Consider the following 11,033-nt stretch of genomic DNA (forward strand, 5'->3'; position numbering starts at 1 on the left):
CCCTACTTTCTCAGCTTTTGGTATCGTTTAAACTTAACTTTGCCTTTCTAATAGATAGATTTGATATATAAACATTCTTTAACACTTGTATTGTTAAAAAATTAAACAAATCAAATTAATTTGATTACGTTTAACACAACTCAGATTCTATCTAAATAAAGGCAATTTTTTGTATGAAAATCAGATTTTTAAGTTTAAACAAATGTAACCTATACAACACGAAGCATGAAAGCTTCAAAAATTCAATAACAATACCTTTGGTTGCAAAATAAATAAAAAATTGCAAACGACTTGAATAAATTCTATAGTACAAAAAAAAAAACAGATAAAAAATTATTTTTTAGGGAAAATTATTTTTAGTCATCCCGTATCATTTTTTAAATATAATAGGTTTACTTCGGCGAAAACTGGCAAAAATTAACAAAATTGAAATTTTTCTCAAAATTAAAAGTTTGCCTAATCATTATTTAATTAACAATATCGAAAAATACTATTTCTAACTAGGTATCGGACATACTACAGACTAAGAAATTTTTAGAAGTAAAAATACGTTTTATTTCAAACAAGGTTTAAAGTTTAACTTAAAAATACCAAAACACTCACAACCTAGAACTCTTAAAAAGTTTAAAAGGTTAAAAAATTTCAAATAAACACTCAATCTTTTTATTTCTTCCATATAAGTGTTTTCAGACTTTAGAGTCCGTAGGTTTAAAAAATTTTTTGCCTCACCTGAGTTGCTTACAAGCGATGTTTCTCCACTTGCAGGCTTTCTTGACAAGGAAAAAATGAGAATGCTCCACCAGTTTTCGTACGAACGACGACCGAAAACAGCAAAACGTTCATCGCAACGTCAAACACCGAGTTCCTCAAGCTCACGCGCGTGTTTTCTTTGAGACCAACATACTTACCTAAGAATCCAAACACGATGGTTGCGAGCGAGCACACGACAAAACTGACCACCGCCTTAGTGAGTGTCCTGACAACTTTCTTGCTCGTTTCACAGCTTTGCGCTTTTTGTTCTTTTTGTAATCTCGCAGCGGCCGCGCAAGAAGCGCAAAGAGGTAAAGCTGAATCAAGGCACTGCCGCAAGATTCTAAGTAATAGACAATTTTTAAACTTTTCATCCACGCTTATATTTCAGGTTCGTTGTTTGCTACCTTGAACTGCATGGTTTCGGGATTTATTCTGTACCTATTTGGAACAATGGATGTGCAGGCGATGGAAAGACCGCCTAGTATGGTTAAAACGAGCGCAACGGTGCTCGTGACTTTCATGAGTTGCGTGTTCATACGCTCCAAAGGCGGCTGCCGGTACAGGTAGCGTTGTTTGAGCCAAGGGTACACGTGTATCAGCGTTATTGATGTGTAGAAGAATACATTTGCTGAGTCAGACAACCTCTTACAAAGGCGGTCGTTTGGTGCGGTCGACAGCCACTCTACGAACAGTATTGAGTGAGTGAGAAGGATTCGTATTGATGGGAATATGGAAAAAAACACAGAATATATCACCAGAGTCATCTTTTGTTTAGACTTTTTAGCTGTTTTGTGTTTGTACCTCGCAAAGTTTAGAAGTGCAAAAAACATCCAGAGGCAAAACAAAATATTGAATATGTTTATTGCTTGTACATCATAGCTGTAACTTATACTATTAGTTACATTTTTATTAATTTCAACTTGCGAAAAATTCCAAAAAACATTCTGGAATATTTTTGTTATTAACATTAGTTACTTCAGTGGCATTTTTGTTGGTGGTATTCAAAATATTCTGAATTTTATCATTATAAGCTTCTGTAGTAGCATTTTTAGTAACATACATTTTAGTTTGTTTGGTTATAGTCTGTATATATATTTTATAAGTAGACAAACGGCAGAAAGCTACAAAATTTAACTAAATAATTTATTTTTTAAAACTTATTTCAGATTTAATTTTTAAATATCAATATATATGTGATACAAACCAGTACTTTAAAAGGTATTTTTTTAATTTAAAGTACTTGCTCAAATAACACGATCAGTTGTGCCTAATAGAGTAAGTCACAAAAAAAAAACTTTACCACTTATCAATATTCAGCAGTTTATTTGTATTGTATAACACTTAATACTTTTTATTATAAAATAAACACGACGGTAGGTCAAACTTTAAATCAAAAAAAATATATTTTCCTATTTAAAAAATTAACAAAACAAATAAAAATACGATTGTTTTAAATAATGACAACAAAGTAAATAAAAACAACGACTGTTATCTTCTAAAAATATAGTTATTTTAACCTAGATGCAAAACACTGTTAGGTTTTTTTAATATAATTAGTTGTTGTCTAAAAATAATTGCCTTAATACTGCTCGTATTCAATAGAACTGAAAGTTAGAGAAAAAATATTTTTATTTTTAGTATTAGCTGCTTAATTATAATCTTAATAAATATGTTAAAACTTTAACAGCTGTTAAAAAACCCTTTCCTATTAATTTGTTTATCTAGTATAATTTAACAATTTTTGTTCAGTGTACAAAGATTACTGCGATAAGTTACTTAAAAAAAAAGGAAAATAATTAAAACATCAAAGCTTAGAGCAACAGTTATTAACACAAAACTTAAATGGTAAGAATCTTTTAGTATAATTATAAGCTTAAGTATAATATAATAATAGTATAAGCTTAAGTAATTTTACTGTTTATATATAGAGCTAGTTTCGTTTTATTTCAACTAAAGACATGTAAAATAAGTAAGCTTAACTCTTAAACAGTAGTTTAATTTACTCGGTTTAGCTCTTAACTATATTGCTTTAAGAATTTATTTTTTGAATGCTCAAGTTTGTTTTTAATTAAAGGTTAGTAGAATACTAATAAATCCTAGACAAAAAACATTTAAATTGTTGATTATGATAATTAATGAAGGTTTTAAATAAACATAAATAATTACTTAGTTGATAAATTGACTTTAAATATAATAACAGTTTGATAAAAGTTTAGTTTATAAAAACTATAAGTTTATTAAAAACATTTGACAAATTTTAATCTTAAGTGAACCTTCAATATTAACCAAATGTTTAATTTGACAATTCTCTAAACAACATAACACAATTACATAAAAAATGCAATTACATTATTTATAACTTTACTTATAAAAAAAGCAATTAATATTCTCATACTTATGTTTGTTACTATTTGCCTAAAACTTAAATGAAATTTTCGACAAAATTATATAGAGGTGTTTTTAAATAATGTTTCTTTATACTTAATATTTTATTCTAAAACTCCAGATTATGACAAAGTTTAAAAAGTATGACTCAGCGGTTTAATGGTAGACGTTCAGTTTTGTTTGAAAACCGTTATTGTGATCAGAATGAGTTTGAAATTATCATTAATGATGACGGTAAAGATTCTACAAACAGTGTTATTAAAAAAGAAAGTGCCGATGTCAAGTGTAATCTGGTTTTTATTCCAATGTTAGCCGATCGTTATTATGCCAAAACAGCTGTAATTGGTTCTGACATGTTTCTTCTTAGTGGTTTGACAAAAAAGTATGAACTTCCTATGTTAATATTAGTTCAAGAAGCACTTGGAAATATTTGACGTATATGCCTGTCTCCAGAATGTATTTCTCTGTTTGTATATTTATGAAAAATATATATTTAATAGGTGGGTACTTAGACGACTGTGGTTGTTCTAAAACATGTTATAAGTATGAGATAAACCATAATAAATGGACTAAAATTGCAGATTTAAACATTGATAGAATATATTCAGCTACTGCAGTTTTCGAAAGTAAAATTGTCGCTACTGGAGGGCACAGGTACAGCGGAAGAATAAAATCTGCAGAGTCCTATGATCACCTTGGAAACAAATGGTGCAATCTGCCTGATATAATTAGTTCGAGAGGTGATCATTTTTCATTTAACATAGTTAACAAGCTATTTGTTATTGGTGGATATAGCAATATTGATGCTGAAGTTTTGACAGCAAGTCAAGAAAATTTACTTTGTTAAATCTCTAGCTACCATGTAAATTTTTATGCAACTGTGAAACAGTGAGTGTTTGTAGAAAAATACTTGTTTTGTGTACCTGCTCCATAAACAGGAAACCTACATTACATGTGTACACTGTAGACGAAAAAAAATGGGTTTCTATAGCAACTGTTAAAAATGTTCGTTTTAGAGAACTCATTGCTCTAAAAGTTCTAAAACAATAAAACTTTTTATGAAAAATTTGTTTTTGATATTGTCAGAGCAACAATCGAAACTGTAATTTTGCAGTTTGTTTGACTTTTGATGAAAATGACTTATTTTTCATCTTCTTATAAACTAAGTTTTCTGATATTATTTTAAACTTAGTTATAACCAAACTGTACTGTAAACTTGTATTATATTGTAACAAAAATTAAATTTTCTTAGTTACGTGTATATGTTTTATACATAGTTCAAAGTAGTTTTTGTAGAAAGTATGTTAAACTATTTAGTAATATAACTACAAGTATAATAAGTATCAATAACTATTAATTATGATAACTTTAATTTCAATTCAAACAACTCTTCATAGCTTGTTGATCATGAAATTTACAATTTTAATATGGCATTTATCTAAATGTTTTAAAAGTCATAGTTTCTTAAAATTAGACTTAAATGCGTCAAGTATTGAAAAAGTAATGACTGAAATAAGGAAGTTTTAAAACAACTAGATTTAGCAGAGCTCTATCTCTAACGTCTCTGCGTGAATAAATTGCTAAAATATTAGTTAAAACATACTGAAAACACTGTATTGTGGTAATTATAGTAATAATATTATAACGTATTTTACATATTATTGTTATGATGTATATTTTATTTGAAAAATAATTTTTTAAAAAGGTAGAAAATGGGGAACTTTAATTAAAAAGTATATTTTAGTTTGCAAACAAGATCAAATGCAAAGAACAATGTAGTACACACACTTTTATGATTTAAAAAAGCCATAAGACATAATTGTCAAAACGAATTGCATTTAATCCATTCTGTAATTTTTTTAACTACTTTTCATAACACAATCGGTAGTTATAAAGTTTTATGAAATTTAGCTTTTTTGAAACTTACTTTGTTGACAATTATTTATCAGTGCAAAACGCTCAACGATTTACCTTATAGAAAACATTGCATTTGTTACCACCGGACTGAAATTATACTCAAACTCCGGGAAGTATAGCTTTAAATGCTGTTATAACTATCATAGTTCTAAAAAAAATCAAAACAACTTTATGGAAGTTTTCGCTCATTTTATAAGACTTGTATCCTTTGTTAACTGGGTGTGGGTATAAAAAAAAATGCTCAAAACTCAAGATAATAGTTATTAATAAAAACATTAAAAATTTAAAATATTTTCTTTTAGTATATATTTTTTTTTTCAAACAAAGGGATTATTTTTAAAATACTTAATATATATGTTTTTGGTGTGTAGCTCCAAAACCGAAAAGTCATTTTATGCGGACTAAAAGATTTATGCATTGATTTTTACTTTGTTTAACATACTACTGATTAATTTAAAAATACTTTTACAGACAACGACCAATTAAACTTTTCCTGATATTGACATCTTAAATAAGCATCAAAAAACTAAAACTTAAATTATTTGTATACTTTTAGCACGAAATTTTAGTTTGTTTTTAATGCATTCACAAAGGGGACTGGTTAATTATGTACAAAGACAATTTTGCATTAAAAATTTTCTTGCGATAGTCTAAAGAAAAAAAAAAACGTGCAAAACCGGCCCTTTGTAAAAAAAGACGTTGTCCAAAATATCCCTCCGTGTATTTCTGTCATCATCTATTCACAACATCTAGACCTTGAGCGAGTAAAACAACTATAACGTTACAAAAGAACTTGGTTAAACTATTACCATGTTAAAGTTATTTATGTAGTATTTAATTAGGTAAACTTTATAAAAGCTACAACAGCAAAAAACACAGTGATACATCTATATTACGATTTCCTTAACTGGTCTTTCAAACTGTTGAAATTGTTGTTTGTTCCAAATTTCCAAAGTTTATCATTCACAAAGTTCAAAAACACTGACATTTAATGGAAAATGTGTTTTTATGTTTGTATTATTGTTAGAGCAACAATCGAAAATTCGTAACAGTTAATTTGTAGATTGTTTTTGAATTTATAAAAATGACTTGGTTTTATCATCTAATTTTCTTAGTTTTTATACACTTTTTTGAAACTTTGTTACAACCAAGCTTAATTTTGAGCTTTTTTTATGTTGCGATAAAATAAAAACGAAATTATTTTGACAACAAAGCATTAATTTCTTTAACTGTTTAATTTTATACATATATAACAATTTTTTTTACTTCTTAGTTTAACCAAAAACGTCATAATATATGTTAAAAACAGCTTACAATATTAAAAGTTAACTCAACTAGAATGTATTAGCTGCTTAGAAGTTAACAGAATAAAAACCAAAATAGTTGCTTAATGAATAAGAAATATTTTTTAATTTAGCATACATAAGTCATACAACTTGTAATCTATATTTGTTTTTTTTTAAAGACTAATTTTCCTGTTTTGTTTTTCGAGGAATTTGAAGTTCTAATCATGATAATTTTAGTAATCATCATGGGATTTTTTAATTTAAAACAGTTAAGATAAAAAAGCGTAAACCATTCAAATAGTCTTAATTAAGTGAAAAAAAAGTTTATTTTTTGCTTCTGTGACCGTTGGAAACTTGAAGGATTTTTAAATTTATATTTTAGCATATTCGTACATATTATTTAAAATTAGAAAAATAGAAAAAACAAACACCCACCCTTATAAAACACAGTTCGGTTGAAGTATAAAAAATTTCCGAAAAAACATTTTGTTTTTAAGGGGCCCCACTCAAAAAGTCAAACCCCAATCTAATGGATTTCTTTAAAACTAAAGTCAAAGGAGCGTTCTATAGAAAAAAAAATAGTTAGCTTTAAAGATAAGGAAAATAACTAAATCTAAAATTTTTAAATTTTTAAAAGTTGCAGACTTTAAAAATGTTAATCGAGTTAAATTAACGCTCAAATCTATGCTTTGATATACAAGCTAAAAGATAATGAATGTTTTCAGTCAAAATGAATTGAAAACATTTCGGTCTGGGAAATGTGATAATATTGAAAACTTATAGTCAGATGTTATTTTGCATTAATAATGCAACTCTTTGAGTAAACACTATAAAGGTAAATTAAATGAAAAATTTTATTTAATTTGTACACGGATGAAAAGCATAGAATATTATGGTTTAAACTTATATAGTTTTGAACAGTCACTAAAAATAATTGCCAAAATGACTTATTCTCTTTTATCATTTTTTCCAAACTATTTTTATAACACAGCCCTTTGAAACAAAGTTCTATTAACTTTAGCTGCTTAAAAAGATTTACCTTTCCAACAACAAATTAGCAGTACTACTATACTTGTTTCTTAACGATTTGAGTTATAGAAATAATTTCATTTACAATTGCTGAAGTTCAACTATAATAAACTTTAAAAAAATTTAAATGTTGTTATAACTATCATTCCCCTAAGGCTCAATATGCCAAAACGCTAACATGGTAAAAGGTACCGCTTTGTTTACTCGAGTGAGAAATTACAAAATTTTAAGTTTAAAGTTTAAAAAAAACAAAGTTTAAACGCTATAGTGCTCAATTACCATAAAAACTATAAGAATTTAGTTGTCGTTTTCTAATAATATGTTTCTAAACCTGGTTTAGAAACAAATTATTAGACAAGACTTCTTTAGTTTTACCTAATATGGTCATTTCGTTTAAGCATCTTAAGATTTAAAGTGAAATTATTTTTATTCTTTTAGCTTAAAATCTGAACTAGTCACAAGTAGAATCACAGTGGGGACTGGTCAATCATGCTGAAAGAAACTTTTACACGAAGGGTCAAGTGTGAACGAACGGTCAGTTTTGCACGAAGAATTACATGTTATGGTCTAAATGTGTTTTATCTAATGTCAATATAATTTTCTAACAAGGTAGTGAACACGGAACTTATATAAAAAATACATATAGTTTGCAAACAAGATCAAAAGCAAATAAATTGTGAAATGCCATAAGACATATTTGCCAAAAAGAATTGTTTTTAATCGAGACTGTCATTTTTTCCCAAGACTTTTTCAAAAACCAACCGTTAGAAGAGTTACAATAAATCTTTTCTTTCAAAAGTTAAAGTTTTTCGACAACAATTTAGCAGTACTAGATTCTTAACAATTTAAGTTATAGAATTCATTGTATTTCTTACTTCTAGATTTAAACTATATTCAAGTTTTGGAAATATTTTCATTAAATGCTTTACTTACTACTGATCTATTTAGAAACACTTGTTTAGGCGACGACATTTTAATTAACCCGATAATGTCATCTTTCTATCTATCTTTCATCTAATTACTACCGATTCAAAAGAGGGACAGGTCAAATCTGCACAATGACAGTTTTTCATAAAAAGCCAAATATGTACAAAGGCATTTTATCAAAAAGAGTCAATTTTGCACGAAAGGCCCTTTTTTACGGTGACAGTTTTGCACAACAGTAGAAAATGAACTAAGATCAAAGAATTAACAAAAATAGTTACCGACTCAAAGTAAATGTTCAGGTTATAAGTGGTAGTGAAAAATATGATATAAATATATTTGATATAATATATCTTATTAAAAAGAAAACAAAGTTAATATTTAAGGGTAAAGGACAGGTGGGTCACACAAATAGTTTGAAAATAAAGTAAAACAAAAAAAAAAACTAAAGAAAAAATTTGCAAAAGTAAGAAAGTTACCGACCAAAAGTAAGGGTTTGAGGTATCAGTGATAATAACAAATATGAAGAAATTATAATAAAAATCTAAAGTTAAAAAATATATATTTTTTTAACCCGATACAAAACAACTCTTCATGAAAAATTACGTATTGCAAAATGTCCCTTCCTATAAATTTGTCATCTAGCCATTCACAAGACCAAGACCAGGATGGAGTAAATCAACTTTAAGGAATTCTTGGTTGAGTTTATTACCAATGCTCAAATTGTTAATGTAGTAACTTAATAGGGAAGTTTTATAAAAGCAACTTCAGCTAAAGTACAAATTTCAAAGAAGTATGAAACATCTATAAACATCTTATAAGGTTTATTTAAACTGGGCCAAGTGGCTTCTAATTACTATATTCAAAGTAAAAGCTTGACAAGATAAATTTCAAAAAAGTATTTTATATCACTGTTTATGTAAAGAACAAGTCTCGTTTTATTTAAACTAAAAATATTTATTTTCAATAAAAAAGAAGCTTACCTCTTCCACAATAGTTTACTATTTTTAGATAATTTTTAAATAAAATGCTTTTAAAATTTCTTTTTCGAAAGCTCAAGATTCATTTTTATCAACAATTAGTAAAATACTAACACTAAGTGCTCATAAACAAATAAGCCTTGTGTTGTGGATTGTAATAATTAACATTATTATTTGTGAGTTAACAGATTGACTTTAAATATCTTATAAGCGTTTAATTTATTTCTAACATTAAGAAATTTTAACTTCAAATGGCGCTTAAATATAATTAAATTGTTTCAATTTTTACAAATGTCTTTATAACAATTGATTTTTTTAAATACAATTGTTTTATAAATAGCTTCACTCTTAAAATATAAACTAAATACTTTTGTTATAATTTTGAGTGTTATAAGAATCGCTTATCGTTTTAAAAAACATTCAAAAAAAATAATTTCGTTGTGTTTTCAAACTTACTAAATATTTTGTTCAATAAATTAAATCGTAAACAGGTTTATAAAGTATGTCTCAGCAGTTTGGTAGACCTTCAGTTTTATATGAAAATCGTTATTGTGATCAGAATGAGTTTGATATTATTATTAATGGTGAAGGTAAAGATTCTACAAACAGTATTATTAAAATAGAAAGTGCCGATGTCAAGTGTAATCTTGTTTTAATTCCAATGTTAGCCGATCGTTCTTATGCAAACACAGCTGTAATTGGTTCTGACATATTTCTTTTAAGTGGGTCTGACATAAATGTAAGGAAAACTTCCTATGTTGATGTTAGTTCAAGAAGCACCTGGAAAAAATTGACGTTTATGCCTGATTCAAGAAAACATTTCTCTGTTTGTTCATTTATGAAAAGTATATACTTAGTATGTGGGTACTTAGACGACTACAGTTATTCTAAAACATGTCATAAGTATGAGATAAACCATAATAAGTGGACCAAAATAGCAGACTTGAACATTGATAGAATGTATTCAGCTACTGCAGTTTTCGAAGGTAAAATTGTTGCTACTGGCGGGCACAGGTACAGCGGAAGAATAAAATCTACAGAATCTTATGATTACCATGAAAACAAATGGAGCAATCTGCCTGATATGATTAGTTCGAGATCTGATCATTCTTCATTTAGCATAGGTAACAAGCTTTTTGTTATTGGTGGTTATGGCAATGTTGATGCTGAAGTTTTTGACAGTATTTCAAGAAAATTTACTTTGTTCAATCTCAAGCTACCATGTAAATTAGCATGCAATTGTGAAGCAGTGAGTATTTATAGAAAAATATTTGTTGTGTGTATCTGCTCCATAAATGGGAAACCGGAATTACGTGTGTACAATTTAGACGAAAAAAAATGGGTTTCTATAGCAACTGTTATAAATGTTCGTTATAATGAACTCATTGCTCTGAAAGTTCCAAAACAATAAAACTTTTTATGATAAGTTTGTTTTTGATATTTACAGAGCAACAATTGAAACTGTTATTTTGCAGTTTGTCTTGAACCTTTATGAAAATGACTTAGTTTTATCATTTAATGAACTTAGTTTTTCTGTTTTTACTTGAAACCTGGTTATAACCAAGCTGTAATTTTAATCTTGTATTATGTTGTAATTAAACTAATTTTCAGTGTTACGTGTATATAATTTATACATTGTTCAAAATAGTTTTTGTTAAAAGTTTATTAAGCTGTGTAGTACTATAACAACAAGCATAAGCATCAATATCTATTAAATATGATAACTTTTTTTTCAGTTCAAACAATTCTTCATAGCTTG

Source organism: Thalia democratica, chromosome 1, assembly GCF_965202585.1.
Source record: "Thalia democratica chromosome 1, ktThaDemo2.hap1.1, whole genome shotgun sequence".
NCBI lineage: Eukaryota > Metazoa > Chordata > Thaliacea > Salpida > Salpidae > Thalia > Thalia democratica.